Below are 14,897 nucleotides of genomic sequence, written 5' to 3' on the forward strand. Positions count from 1 at the left end.
TGGTCGTATATTTTGATGATATATATAGATCAATAGGAAGCATCCAGATGATCACATTGATCACATATGTCAACTCTTGAAAGTGCTTCACACTGAGAAGCAAGGAAGAAAATTTGACCCAAAATTGGAATTTTGACCTTGCAAAAGGCCGAAATTTTGATGTTTTGGTCGAAATTGGACACAACTTAATTTTGGGCACCGTATGTACTCAAAATGATAAGGGTTCTTGCATATTACCTATTTCAAGCATAATAAACACTATAAAACCACTATTTTACCAAAACCTTTGAAAATGTAACATCCAAGTATATACTACGTATGAGAAGAAGGGAGAATGTTACCAATTATAAGTCTACTCTATTCTGTCTCCCTCTTCTGTTTGCACCCCATTCAAATGACAATACAAGTCCCATGATGTTTGCCCCATATAGTTGTCGACGTAGTTGGCAACTGGTAGCTCGTACGTGGCTTCATCCACATGCCTAAGATTTCCTGATGGTGGGAAGTTCTAAATCTCCAAATAAGGAACTGGCTCAACTGCATATGGAAAAGATGGTATGGCTGTGGTATAAAGTGGAGGATTTGCTCAACAAATGAAGGAGCACCCTGGTTGTCAGGATAAGGTCCATGTTGACAATAAGGTTCCGGTGGCTGACTCCGATGGGTGAAAGTAGGAGGGACGCCATAAGCTCCATAACCATAATGCTCCACTCGTGGCTGACCCTAAGTTTGGTAGCCAGGAGGTAGACCATATGGTCCATAACCATGAGCTCTATAAGTCGACCCAGTAGAACCAATACTCTCCACAACAATATCATATAAGGACTCTGCAGGCCTATGCCATCCGGATCCTTTGGAGGTGGAGTCTCTGGAATCATATATGCTCATCGATCTCATAGATCCCACCAAGCTCTTGGTATCAATCGGATTGTAGGATCCATATGATGGCGTGTCCTCTGTGCTTTAGCCGTGCTGTCTCCCCTTTCCCTTCCTCTAATATGTAGAGAAACATTTTGGCCTCGAGATGTAACTCCAGTTTGGTCTGAATCCTGTGTCGCGTGGGTGAACTGACTCTTGCTTGTGAATCTCAGTGGTCGTCCTCCCCCTGACTCTCATATACTGCTAGTGCTGGTGCTGGTCTGCCCCTAGGATCAGCTGAATCCTGATCATGAGGTCCAACACCCTCCTCATCCCTTCCATTATCATCATCATCACCACCATCGTCGTCATCGCTGGAGGCCTGAGTCACATCATCCTCAGTGTCAGACCAGACAATCAAATCCTCACTTTAAGTGGATCCACTAGGGTGTGGCACGAAGGGACGGACGAGAGCTACATGTGCACTCCCCTCTTGGGCCATGAAGTCCTCCACATCAGCCCCCATCTCCTCTACAATTTGTCTACTGGGACGACCTCCCTCCTCATCTAGTAATGGCTCTCTGCTATCTCTGATCCGGTCAACTATTGGGTTATCATCATCATCCATCTCAAATATGTCGGCCAACTTGATATTGTACTCTCTTTGTCCATCCCTTGTCTAATATGATCCTCTCTTAGTCTCATATTATAGTGTATGTATACAAGGTTTTCTAGACGCTTCAAACCCAATTGGTTGCACCTCTTTGAGTGAAGGAGGCTGAAGGTGCTCTAATTTCGCTCACAACCAGTGACAAAACATGTCTAGGAAGGGTACTTTGCTTGCAATCATACTTAAGAGGGGTGAGTCACGTGTAAATTGCAACCACCATGCAACCACCATTTAGCTATAATAAACATATATTCTAAGTCATTTCAATACTTAAATATCTAAGTTAAAAATAGAATATAATAATTAAATATGTAATGAATGAAGTGGTAAGCAGTTTGGTCCGCTTAAGCAAGGTTCCGGTATCGAAACCTTGTGGATGCAAAAAATCCCCGCCGGGAGACTCACCCACCACAGCCAGGTGTGCGACCCGGGTCAAACATTGGATTAGTCAGGGCAAAGCCTTGGAAACCGGGGTTGGCAACCAAAAAATAAAATAAAAATGTAATGAATGAACTTACCCCCAACGGCGGATTCCTGTCTTGATACAGCCACGAAATGATGAAGCTCCTAAATGCCTTTATCTAATATATAAATAAATAAAAACATTTGGTTACAAGGTTAATAACTTAGTATAAACTATGAATTGTGAATATCAAATCACTATCTCACCTCCATAAGGATGATTGCTTGTTTAGATGGATCCGATTCCAACGTCTCCACTACAGTTTGGACAACATCCATCAAATTTTGTCTCATTTCAAGATTGTCCTTGTAATGGTACTTGGGATTTAAATAGTATTATACCGTGTAAGAAAAAATATGTCATAAAAGGGAATAGTTAATACTTAATAGTGTGATAACATAATGAAAATTGAATTGAATAATAGACTTAATAGGACCTACCTCACTCTACTTTTTCTCAGGCCTCCTAAATAGGGCCGGATCATTGCGAAGAAACTCCAGATCCGGATCTGTAGGATGTGCTGACAAAGCTCGACCCCTTGTTGGGGCCCGTGGGATAGGAACCTCTTCCCTCACACTTTGACTCCTCATAGGGACTTGGGAGCTGCTTGTGCCTCCCATACCTGCTAGCTCTTTAGATGACCCACAACCCAGAGCTCCTCATGTCATCAACCCGTTGTTGCTCTCTACTTATAATTATTGCCCTCCTAATTTATTCGGCCTCTGGGTTAGGGTCACATCCATACTCTCCTGGCTCATCTAGACCATAATCTTCGGGCTTTGGAAGGTCATTTGGGCATGCATCTTCGAACTCCTCCCTCTGTGTTCCCTTCTCTTTCCTCTTTTTCTTTCCCCCACTAAATGGGGCCATTGCCTTCTTGACCTCTGAGGGCGCCTTTTGGCACCCTAGTACATCCTTGTTTCCACCAACTAGATGCACCTTCAGTCTAGTGGCCCCACTTCCTACTTGTTTTTTGCAGTAATTACACTCGCTCTTCCTCCTATCAACTCTCAGTAGCCTCCCGTGTTGCCAAGTTGTGTCTGACATCTTTGAACGGGAGTGCCTAATATAAGAAGATACACACCAAGTATCTTGAAAATCTCCACAATATGCTCCAAAAATTACATATATGCTTCTAGAGTTTTAATAATGACCTCTTATTTTTGAGTATAAAAAAGTATAAGTATTTTTTAATATTGTTGAAGTATATACACTTGGGATATTTACTGTTCACGATACTATTCATGTGAACCGTAAAAATCAAAACAAGCATTAAATAATCAAAACAACAGCTGAACTTGAACAAAGAAAAGAGAGAAGAAGAAGAAGAGGAGAAATGAAGAACTAGTAGAAGAGGCTTGTGATTCTTGCTTAAGAGTTTAGAATCACAGAGCCCTTTTATTTATAGCTTCTAATGAATCTAATACAACTTGAGAGACAAGTAATTGTCCTCTAGAAAAAGGAAACAAAAAATTACAACTTTAGTAACTTCCTAGCTCTAAAAATAGAAAGTTCTGAAAATAGAAACTACCACCAAAATAGAAACTATGCTTTTTAAAAACTCCCAAAACTTATGTAGCAAGACTCCAACATTAGAAATAGAAAGTAAAATAACATCAATAGCATAATACTGTTCACGTAAACAGTACAAACAAAGTTACTGTTCACGTGAACAGGAACGTGAACAGTAAAAACAGATTTTTACTGTTCACATGAATAGTGTTGTGAACAGTAAATATCCCAAGTGTATATACTTCAACCTCCCCCTCAAGCTGGAGTGTACACAAAGAAAACTTCAGCTTGCACAATAAGAATAAACTTGAAAAGTAGCACCAATCTTGAATCGTGTAGCAATGACAGACGTCAATAAACACTGAGAAAACTTCACCCAGGAGATAATCAACATCAACTTAAAAAAAAAACTTTAATTCTTCATGTCAATAGAACCACCAATAATAAGAACAATCGATGATGTTGAAGACGAACAAAGTCCATAAGTATAACAGGATCAAAGATACTATCCATATAATGCCGGTAGTAGGAGAAATATCCACACTAAATCTTCAAAATTGCAACTCCAATGTCCATAAGTATAGCAGGATCAAAGACACCATTCACACAATGCCGGTAGTAGGGAGAAATATCCATACTAAATCTTCAAAATTACAACTCCAATGTCCATATAAATGCTTCATAAGAAGGCAAGTAATAGGCAAAGTATAGGTAGGTAAAAGGCAATATTGATTACTGTGGACCAAGTAGGTAGGTAAAAGACAGTATAGGTTACTGTGGACCAAGTAGGTAAGGTAGTATGGGTTACTATGGACCAAATAGATAAGGTAAAAGACAATATGGGTTACTGCGGACCAAGTAGGTAAGGTAAAAGACAGTATGAGTTACTGTGGACCAAATAGATAAGGTAAAAGATAGTATGGGTTACTGCGGACCAAGTAGGTAAGGTAAAAGAAGGGTATCATGGACCAAGTAGGTAAGGTAAAAGACTGTATGGGTTACTGCGGACCAAGTAGGTAAGGTAGTATGGGTTACTATGGACCAAGTAGTTAGGTAAAGGACAATATAGGTAAAGACATGTAATGATATCGTTGTAGAATGCCATAAGTTGAGGACAAAGATCTTCACAAATAATATCCATCAGCACGTCTTGAGTAGATATATAATAAGGTACCATTCTCCCCCTCACGTGTAGCATTACACGTGGACAATTAATGATGACCAGTGACAAGCATCTTAAAGTATGAACACAAAAGAAACCCAAGAAGGAAAAGTAGCAGCCATAGAGCAGTGTATTATTCACCAATAAAGTTGATCAAGCAGCAGAAAATCGTCTCACAGGACAAAGTCTTGTGCACCAAGGGGGAAAAAAATTCTGGACCACCGCTAACCCTTAGGCAAGAGCAAATTAGATCAGGAAAAAAAATTATAATTAACCAGCTTGGAATCTCAAAATTGCAGTAGTCGTTGCAGCAATCCACTCGGAAGAAGTGCAATAATAGTTGCTGCAGTAGCAGATAATATCAGATCTCGGACCATAGCAGCAAACTTCTGCTAGATTTGAAACTCTAATAGATCTCGATATGAAGGAAAAATAGTCCTCTAGGTCTTTGTAGAAGGATTAGATAAAAAGAAGGCTAAACTTGATTCTGAAATAAACAACGGAAGAGGTAGTAAAGCAAGAAGGTAGCAGCAGAATTTTTCAGAAGAGAGAAATTCAATGAAATAGGGGTACTAGTATATGACTTGCAACTAAACTTATAGCACAAACGATGGAAGACAATACTTAGGTCTTGCAATCCGAATTATGGGCATATCTTTTCAAGAATCAAGAGGAATCCCAAGACATCAGTATAGTGCAGATTGAACTTCAGATTAGCACACTAAAAAAGGGTAGTAGCAGCCTTTGTTGAATCAAATAGGTAGACATATCCCAAGAAAGCTTAGGGCCTTTTTGTAGTATTAATACATAGATACTTGGTGCTTCAAAAGTTAAAGAAGAAGGACAGCCATGCACAATTAATGCAGCGAAGGTTGGGGCTGCCCTAGATTAGAAAAAAGAAAAAAACTGGGCAGCCAAGAGAGAGAAAACAGTCCCTAAGTTGATTAAACTTGCTCTGATGCCATGTTAGAAAACAAACATTAAATAATCAAAACAGCAGCTGAACTTGAACAAAGAAAAGAGAGAAGAAGAAGAAGAGGAGAGATGAAGAACTAGTAGAAGAGGCTCGTGATTCTTGCTTAAGAGTTTAGAATCACAGAGCCCTTTTATTTATAGCTTCTAATGAATCTAATACAACTTGAGAGACAAGTAATTGTCCTCTAGAAAAAGGAAACAAAAAATTACAACTTTAGTAACTTCCTAGCTTTAAAAATAGAAAGATCTAAAAATAGAAACTACCACCAAAATAGAAACTATGCTTTCTAAAAACTCCCAAAACTTATGTAGCAAGACTCCAACATTAGAAATAGAAAGTAGAATAACATCAATAGCATAATACTGTTCACATAAATAGTACAAACAAAGTTACTGTTCACGTGAACAGTAAAAAACAGATTTTACTGTTCACGTGAACAGTAAAAACAGATTTTTACTGTTCACATGAATAGTGTCGTGAACAGTAAATATCCCAAGTGTATATACTTCAACAAATATATAAGTAATAAATAAATTAAGAATATATAAAATACATACTATTTTAAAAAGCTCCACAACATGCTCCCAAAATTGCACTCATGCTTCCACTAATACTCTCATATTTTTAAATTTAAAACATAAATTAATTAGTTTATTTTTTAGTATTGAAATATTTTTTAAATTATTCAAATATATATTAAATATAGTAAAAATAGATTATTAATTGAAAAATTAATTTAACACCATCACAGCAATATGGTGTCTCAACTCTGCCATACATTAATCTAAAGCTCATACATTTTCTATACATACAGTTTAGCAATATACATAATTTGCAAAATAATTTTTAATAACAGAAAAAAAAAATAAAAATAGTAGGAAGAACAAAAATTAATTTTGACACTACAAATTCATAGATGAACACTGTAAAGTAAATAATACTTAAATTTGGAAGCAATCCAAGAAGATTTAAGGCACAAACAAAACAAAATTCAAAAATGGAGGAAGTTGGTTTCTCACCTTGCAAGGTTTGAGTAAATCCACAAATGGAGGAGCAAATCTAGTGTTTGAATGAAACTGATTTGTAGAAATTAGGTGAAAAGAGGGATGAAAGGAAGAGAAATAAAAAAGAAGTTCAAAATATGGTCGAAATCTTAGAGGCGATATCGCTTGAAATGGGTCGAAATGACGATAGGTCGATATGTTGGTCAAAAAGAGTCATTTTTATAATTGGGTTAGTGTCATTTTGGTGTGATACGAAATGACACGAAATATCGTGTTCCTACTTGTGCATTTCTATTTGATCTGTGATTTTGCGGATATTTTGACTGAAATTCTACAATTTCGGTCGAATTTTCTTCCATGCTGAGAAGCTATATTATCAATCTCAAGAAATGCTCCTTTATGCTGCCGAAGGTTGCGTTCTTGGGTTTTATTATCTCATCACAGGGGGTTGAAGCTGATCTAGAGAAGATAAAGAGCATAACCGATTGTTCTATCCCAAAGACAATCACTAAAGTTTGTAGTTCCATGGACTTGCATTGTTTTACAGGAGATAAATTAGAAATTATAGTGCAGTTATGGCACTTGGCATCTCTTGATTAAGTGATCAACATCCAAACTCCGCCTGTGACCGAATCCCTAATGAGCTCGATTCAGATCCTCCTCTCTCCCCTATGCATATTCTTGATCGTGCCGAGTGTAGAAGGAGTAAACGCTCTGCTAAGGGGCACAACCCATTTGGTGACAACTTCTTGGTTGACCTTAAGTCCACAAAGAAAAAGAAGAACAAGGAAAAATCCGCAAAATAGTCTCTTCGGCCACTGTTCGACCCATCTTCTTTGGGTCCTGCCCGTGTTGCACTGTCAGTGCTTTTTAATCTTTGCTTTATTTCTGCCATGTTGTAAGCTTATTGTTGTCTTTTAATACAATTTCTTATTAATCCAAAAAAAAAGAGAGATGCTGAGTCTGTTTGTGAGCCAAGGGAACTAAGTAAAATACAGGTCTGTACCCACCATTACTAGTTCCTCATGCACCTTGGATTGATATCAGTATGAATTTCATACTTGAACTACCCTCAACAAAAAAGCGATATGATCCATCATGGTTTTAGTTGACTGATTCTAAAAGATGTCTCACTTTATACCATGTTGTAAGACCTTTGATGCATCTCACACTGCAAAGATGTTCTTCAAGGAGGTTGTACGTTTGTCTACATAGGCTACCAGGTAGCATTATCTCAGATCGTGACGTCAAGTTCATGAGCTACTTTTGGAAGATATTTTGGCTGAAAAATAACACAAAGTTGCAGTTTTTAACAACATTCCTTCCACAAATTGATGGGCGGATGGAGGGGGTGAATCGAAGCTTGGGAAATTTACTGAGGTGCTTGGTTCGTGATTATGAGAAGACATGGCCTTCCATACTTGATATAGCTGAGTTTGCTTTCAACAGCTCAGTTAATGGTACGACATGCCGTATTCCATTTGAGATTCTATTTGGAGTTCAGCCCCGATGGCCTATAGACCTCGTCCCACTACAACCACAAGCACGCCTGAGTATTGAGGCTGATGAGTTTCTATGCCATATCATAGAGGTACATGCTGATGTTTGTTGATGAATAACTTAGCAATGATGTCTACAAGGCTGCAGCTGGTCGTCATCGACGATATGCGGAGTTTCAAACGGGAGAAATGGTGATGGTTCGTGTCAATCTAGAATGGTTTCAACATGGAGTTAACAACAAATTCCATCCAAAGAAGATGGGTCTCTATAAAGTGTTGAAACGTATTGGACCAAATGCTTACATGCTTGAGTTACCGGACGAAATGAACATAAGCAATGTCTTCAATGTGGTTGACTTGCATCTTTTTGTAGGACATCACTTTGATGATGGAGACAACGAATAAATGTTGAGGCTGTCCCAACTCAAGCCACCAAATCGATGACGCATTGAAGAGGTTTTGGATGACTTATAAAAACCACTTGTCATGGCATTGGATACCATGCTTTCCTTGTCAAATGGAATAATTTTCCATGACATGATAGTATTAGGACTCATGTTGACGATTTCAAGAAACTAAATCCTGAATTATATTAGGTTACATTTCATTCATCCATTTGTCTGAGACTAATGTTTTCAAGTCAGGGAGAGTTGATGCAGAATTGAAGACATATACAAGAAAGAAAAAAACCCAATGGGTTAGGTCCATCAAAGGCCTAAGGTTATGACCCAAATCAGCCCATGAAAGGCTTTCATGGGTTGGGACTGTTTTAGTGGGTTAAAGTCAGCCTACATGTTGTGACTTTCATGGGCTAGACCTAAGCCCAAATCTAGTCCTTGAGATTTTTGTTGAGGTCAGTAAAAGGGCTATAGTTCCAAAATAAGGAACTCTTCTCAAAATGAGTTTTCCTTTGTTAGGAATTAGGTAGTGGTTGAGTCATTAATAGGTAGGTGTTAGCTAGTGGTTGGATATCACACTTAATGTTTATGTCTCTTTAGAGAGGCTATATAAAGGGACTTATGTAGGAGGGTGGAACATACACTCATCATTTGAATTCAAATTGCTTTGTTAGCTATTTTTCTCTTTGGAGAAACTGAGAAACCTTGTGTTTGATCAAGGTAGGTTTGTGTCCGATCCACCTTGTGGTGTGAAGCCCGGGTGTTACTTTGTTGTGCTTGTTGTTCTCTCATTTCTGCTATATCATTCCCTTATTTCTCCATCTAGCAATAAGCCCATCTAGTTTTTAATCTTCTATTTCAGTTACTACCCTTACCTTGAAGTACAAATCTGTCCCCTTGTTATGATGTTATCTTTGAGTTATCATTGTAATAGCTCTCAAGATTTCAGCTTTGCTTCACGTTTGAAATCTATCTGATTCTTAAGTCTGTGAAATCTGAATTTCCTTCCTTTGATAAGATCCTATTTGGCTATTGTTTGATCAGTCAGATATAATGCTACATTACTGACCATCTACAATGTATGGTGCAAAGTGTTAGGTTGCTAAGAAGAATTAAATAGATAAATAGATTGCAGCAAAAGTGAGGATGTATAGGTGGATGAGTGGCAAAATTAGGAAGGATAAAGCAAGTAATAATCCAATGAAGGCCTTGAATGGCCTCATATGGAAGAGTGATATACTTCAGATTGAAGGAACTGAAAGAGCTCAGGGTAGACTTAAAAAAATGTAGTAATGGTGAGAAAAGAGTTGATTGGAAAGCAAGGATCCATGTAGCCTTCCCCATTTTATTGGGATATGGCTTGTTGTTGTTGATATTGTATTTTATTTGTCTGAAATTTAGATTTGGAATGTGTTGCTTTTAATAATATTTTATTTAGTATTAGTTTTAGATTTGGTATCTTCTTTTATGAATAATTGTGTGGCTGATAGAAGTATGGTGGGAGATCTTGCTCGACGCCACTTAAGAAAAGCGAGATCTCAACCTAGATGGGGAGATCTCGGTCGAGATCTACCAAAAAACTAGCGTAATCCCGGTGGCCCATCTCGGTGGGTTTTAGGGCCCTGGTTGGGCTGAAACTTTGTATTTACCCTATATCAGTCAACTCAATCGGTTCGCGATTTTCGTCATCTATATCATCTTGTATGTGCACTACTCTCAATCTCATGTTGTAATGCACATACACCAAGTCCTTGAGCCTCTTACTCCCCCAATCTATTCCGTACCTTACTATGGATGAGCGAGAAGGTGCTCCAGTTCTTCTCGCAACTAGAGGATGAGCAAGTCTGTGAGGGTACTTTAATTGTTATGTCCCTGAGATTTGGCGCACTAGTTCCATATAGCACCCACCAGTCAGTTGCATAACAAAAAATAAGAATGCATTAGGCAAATAAATCTTAATATTTATATAACTTATCAACTATCATTTACAGAGTTATAGACTTAATGACTTATAGTAATGGACTATTTACCAGGATCATTTTTTTGCCTAGTTGCAACTCCAGAAGGCTTTCCAAAACTCCCAGAGGCATCCTTGAACTCCCTAATCTGTACACCAATTCTTCAATTATTGTATTATGTATATGTTTAATGCACTAATGCAAGAAGTTGAAGAAATAATTGAATAAGTTCTCACCTATCCATTAATTGTCCTCTGCATGACGAGATTTGACACAAGCTTCTCCACCACATCTTGCACCGCATTCATCAACCTTACATTAAGCCCTAGATCATTCTTGTAATGGTACTTTGGGTTGAGGTAGTAAGCTTGCATTGTGGAAATAAAAAATTTGGTTAGTGATTTGGTTGTTTACTTGTTTATAAATTATAAGTTATAACTTATAAGTTGTAACAAATTATGAATGTAAATTATACTATACAACAAAAACTTAGAAGACTTTAAAGTTAAAAGTGACTCACCAGCCAAGTGCAAAGGATGCATCAAGTGCGTCTCCCATTTATCATCTATGATACTCTTGTAGGATTTGAAGGAGCTAGGGGCAGCAGCTCTAACTAACTCTTTCATTTGTTGGAGGGCAGCATATATATGGGACATTATGGGCTTCTTCTCCGAATCCACCATCCTTAAAACAAATACAATAGGCTCTATAATGCTCATTGTTTTTCAGCTGCCTCCAAAAGGAATCATCAGCAATGGTTTGTTGGACTAGTACTGCATCAGAATGGCTAGATCCACGCCAATTAAGCCACTCCTCACTTGCAAACATGTGCCGTAGACCCTCCACTTTCTTCTGGAAGCTTTTCGTAGCTACATAGTTGGTGGTGAATATAGTCAATCCAGTTCTGACTAGATCACCCTTACAGTGGTTCCCCATCATCTTCAGCACATAACCATGGTTATAAATAAAATTACTTACCCTTCTAGCCCTATCAACCCAGCATTGATTGACTTTCTTTTCCCCAAGTCCTTCAACATAAGATCAATCGAATGTGTTGCACATGGTGTCCAAAAGAGGTGGATCCTGTTGCTCTTCTTCTTCATCAATATTTCACCAGTTTTTTTGAAGTTAGCATCGTTATCTGTGACAATTTGGATAACATTCTGTGGCCCTACCTCGAGGACCACCTCCTTAAGAAGCTTGTAAAGGTAGTCAGCATCTTTGATTTTATCTGAGGCATCCACTGACTTAAAGAAGGATGATATTTTCCATTGCAGCTCAACATGAAATTAATGATGGACTGTCTAGTAGGACCACTCCATCAATCAACCATCACAGTAACACCATATGTACTCTATTTTTCCTTTAATGAACCAATGTATTCCTCCACCTCTTGCTTTACCTTTGGTAAATATTTATTCATTACCTCCCAAGCTGTTGGGCCTTTAACCCCTACACTTGCCCTAGCAACTACATTGATCGTCCCCTAATAGTATGGTGTTTTGGCTACATTGTCTGCAATGCTGTTGTAGAGCATGAATTTGTTGATTGCCAACCTAACTTCTTCCTCCCTACTGCCTTCTTTACCTCCAGCAAACATATATGGAATGCTTATTTGATGGATGTCTCGATGCTTGCGAGAGGGGGGGGGTCTTGGTCAAATGTGGCATCATAATGTCTAGTCTTCCTCCTCCTTTCGGTCCTCTCACTTCCGTGAAAACTATGTCTAGGTGGCATGGATGCCCCTGACCCCGAACCACCTGCTCCTCTTGTTTGTTCATATTGCCTCAAATTCTCAAAATGTGAGGACTGTCTGCTAGCTTCCATTGCAGCCTTCATCTGTCTCCACTCAGCCTGTGACTCAACAGCCATAACCCTCCTCTCCTCATCGTCGTCTGACTCCTCATCAACATCAATAAAAGGTCTAGCCAAGCACTGTATCCTCAAATTCCCTTTGCTTTTGTGCCATCTCCTCCATTTTTTTGTCTCCCTCCCTTTAAAGTTACTGCAATTGCTTTTTGCACTTCATAAGGAACCTTGGGACACTTGGAAACATCTTTGTAGCCACCAGCCAAATGTTGTTTTAATCTTGTTGAACCACCAAAATGTAAGGTCTTAAGGCAATACTTGCATCGGGATTTTTTCTTGTCGGCAGTCAGTGGATCCCCATGTTGCCAAGCAATGTCCTGAGTCCCACTACCAGTGCCGCCACTCCCACTAGTTACCATTTAAGATACAAGTGTACAACACTGAAATACATACATGATGTTCCCAAATAATCATTAGAATAATTTTTAGATAAATAAAAACATGTAAAAACAATTTATAAAACAACAAAGCACACACTTTGTTCTAAGATAATATATATACAATGCTCAAATAAACATGTTTGTATACTACATACTATGAGCATCATTTAAAAGAAAACAGATAATTTTTTTAATAAAATATTATATTTTATAATTTTTTTATGTAAAAATAATTTATAAAACAACAAAACACACACTTTGTTCCAAGATAACATATATACAAATACTCAAATAGACATGTTTGTATTTTTAAAATGAACTACATAATATAAGCATCATTAAAAAAAAGATAATTTTTTAATATAATGTTAATTTTCATAATTATTTTATTTAATTATATAAATAAAAAAATACAGCAAGCATGATAATCAAAATATGAATACATGGGATTGTAGCCCTCTCAATGTAGTTTAACATAAGTGATAATCACATTCATATCATAAGTATTTTTTAAATACGAAAATTAAAAAAAAAAAAATTATAACAGAAAATTAAATTTTTTCCTTGAAAAGTGTAGATCAAAGCTTGATCATCAAAATATATTTATACTACACTCACACACCCATTGTAGAACCTTCTATTTGAAAAAAATTCAAATTTGGGGGAAAATCTTACCTTTGTTGAAGATCACTTGAAATAGGCTTGAATCTGCTGTTGTAGATGTGTTGATGATGTTTAGAAATTGAATCCCCAACAAATTCTTGCCAAAAATCGACTTTTCTAGCAAAAAATGCACTTGCAGCTAGAGAGAGGCGAGATATGCCTCTCTCGAGGGAGACAGGGGGTTTTAAACCCCCTAAAGAGGTGGTCCAAACACCTTTGGCGAGATCTCCCATCTCTCCACTCTGCGCTCTCTCGCTATTTGGGATATCGAGATATCTCGCAAGATCTCCCACCTCATAGAGGTGGTCCAAACACCTTTGGCGAGATCTCCCATCTCTCCACTCTTGCCTGTCATCTCGTCTCGCTATTTGAGGATATCGAGATATCTCGCAAGATCTCCCACCTTCATAGAACAACTTCTGGAATTAAAGTCCTAAACTGTTGGTGGAGCTATGAGATGCAACAACAGCGAGATGTTGTGTTTGAGAAGGCCCATGTTATGATTGGACCAAATTCTACTGAAATCATGAAAATTTCACCTATCCTGATAAATTGGGCCTCACCTAAATGAAAATTTCTACTGAGTAAAAATTGAACCAAAAGTTGAACAAAGCTTCTGCATAATTTTGAAATTTGGTAACTCGTGAGATTTAATTGTAGAAAAGATCAAGTCTATTTTCAGAACTGTATTTGTTCTCCAACTTGAAATTAGGTTAGTTGCCTCATGCCTCCCCTTAAACTGAGGGAAATGATATACTGGGTTTTAGCATGGGGAAGATGTCTTTCTGGACTTCTTTACTTGCGTATCTTTTTTTTTCTTGAGGTAGTGTTATGCAACCAATCTCATAACCATGAATCAATATTGTGTTATAAAGTTAATTTCTATGTGATCGCAGTTTATTGTCAGATAAGCTGTATTTTTATTTAATGAATTTTGGAAACAGCTGATCTGATGGATATTTATCAATATAAGTCTTGCTACTCCATCTCAAATCAAATATTTGCAGGAAATCTGGCAGATTATGGGGTTAAATTGAGATGATTCTTTCGGAGACATTGATCTCATGTTCCTCCTTGTTTCAGTTGCTGAATATTTGTGCTGCAGTGGGCACTCCCTCTGGTAATTTCCTTGCTTGCTTTTCTCAATTTTCAGGTGTTCTGCTGTAGTTTTAGTTTGCAATTCTTTCACATGCCCGGCCAGATGTATATGATGTTGTCTTTGGTATGCACTGTAGAATTTGCCATTTTTGCATGTGGAGTAAAGATTTAAGTTGAGCTATTTTTATTTATTTATTTTTAAAGATGAAATTTTTTGTATGCTTGTCTATAGAATCAAGCTGTTGGGTTTATCCCCCTCTCTCTCATGATGCTTAACAGATGCTTTCTGGAATTGAAAAAAAATAAATAGAATGTTTAGAGTTCAATGGCCTTGTTTCTTGTTGACAATGTGGGAGAATTAAAAGGGCTGTAAATAATTCTAAGTTT

General features: G+C 37.7%; 2 long non-coding RNA genes across 11 annotated transcripts in view; both read left to right on the forward strand.

Moving 5' to 3' along the window:
* LOC149014675 (uncharacterized) overlaps positions 1–14,897 on the forward strand; it is a 35,143-nt gene that overhangs the window by 5,818 nt on the left and 14,428 nt on the right. For all 10 annotated transcript variants that reach the window (XR_016173628.1, XR_016173635.1, XR_016173629.1 and 7 more), the window contains exon 3: positions 14,420–14,532. This is a non-coding gene — a long non-coding RNA (uncharacterized LOC149014675). The remainder of the gene's footprint in view (positions 1–14,419; positions 14,533–14,897) is intronic.
* Positions 467–14,410, forward strand: LOC149014677 (uncharacterized). The gene is made up of 3 exons (XR_016173638.1): positions 467–4,445; positions 4,480–13,613; positions 13,715–14,410. It is a non-coding gene; the product is annotated as an uncharacterized LOC149014677 (long non-coding RNA).

Source organism: Hakea prostrata, chromosome 5 (genome assembly GCF_041222555.1).
Source record: "Hakea prostrata isolate BN-2017 chromosome 5, UWA_Hpros_2, whole genome shotgun sequence".
NCBI classification, from domain to species: Eukaryota; Viridiplantae; Streptophyta; class Magnoliopsida; order Proteales; family Proteaceae; genus Hakea; species Hakea prostrata.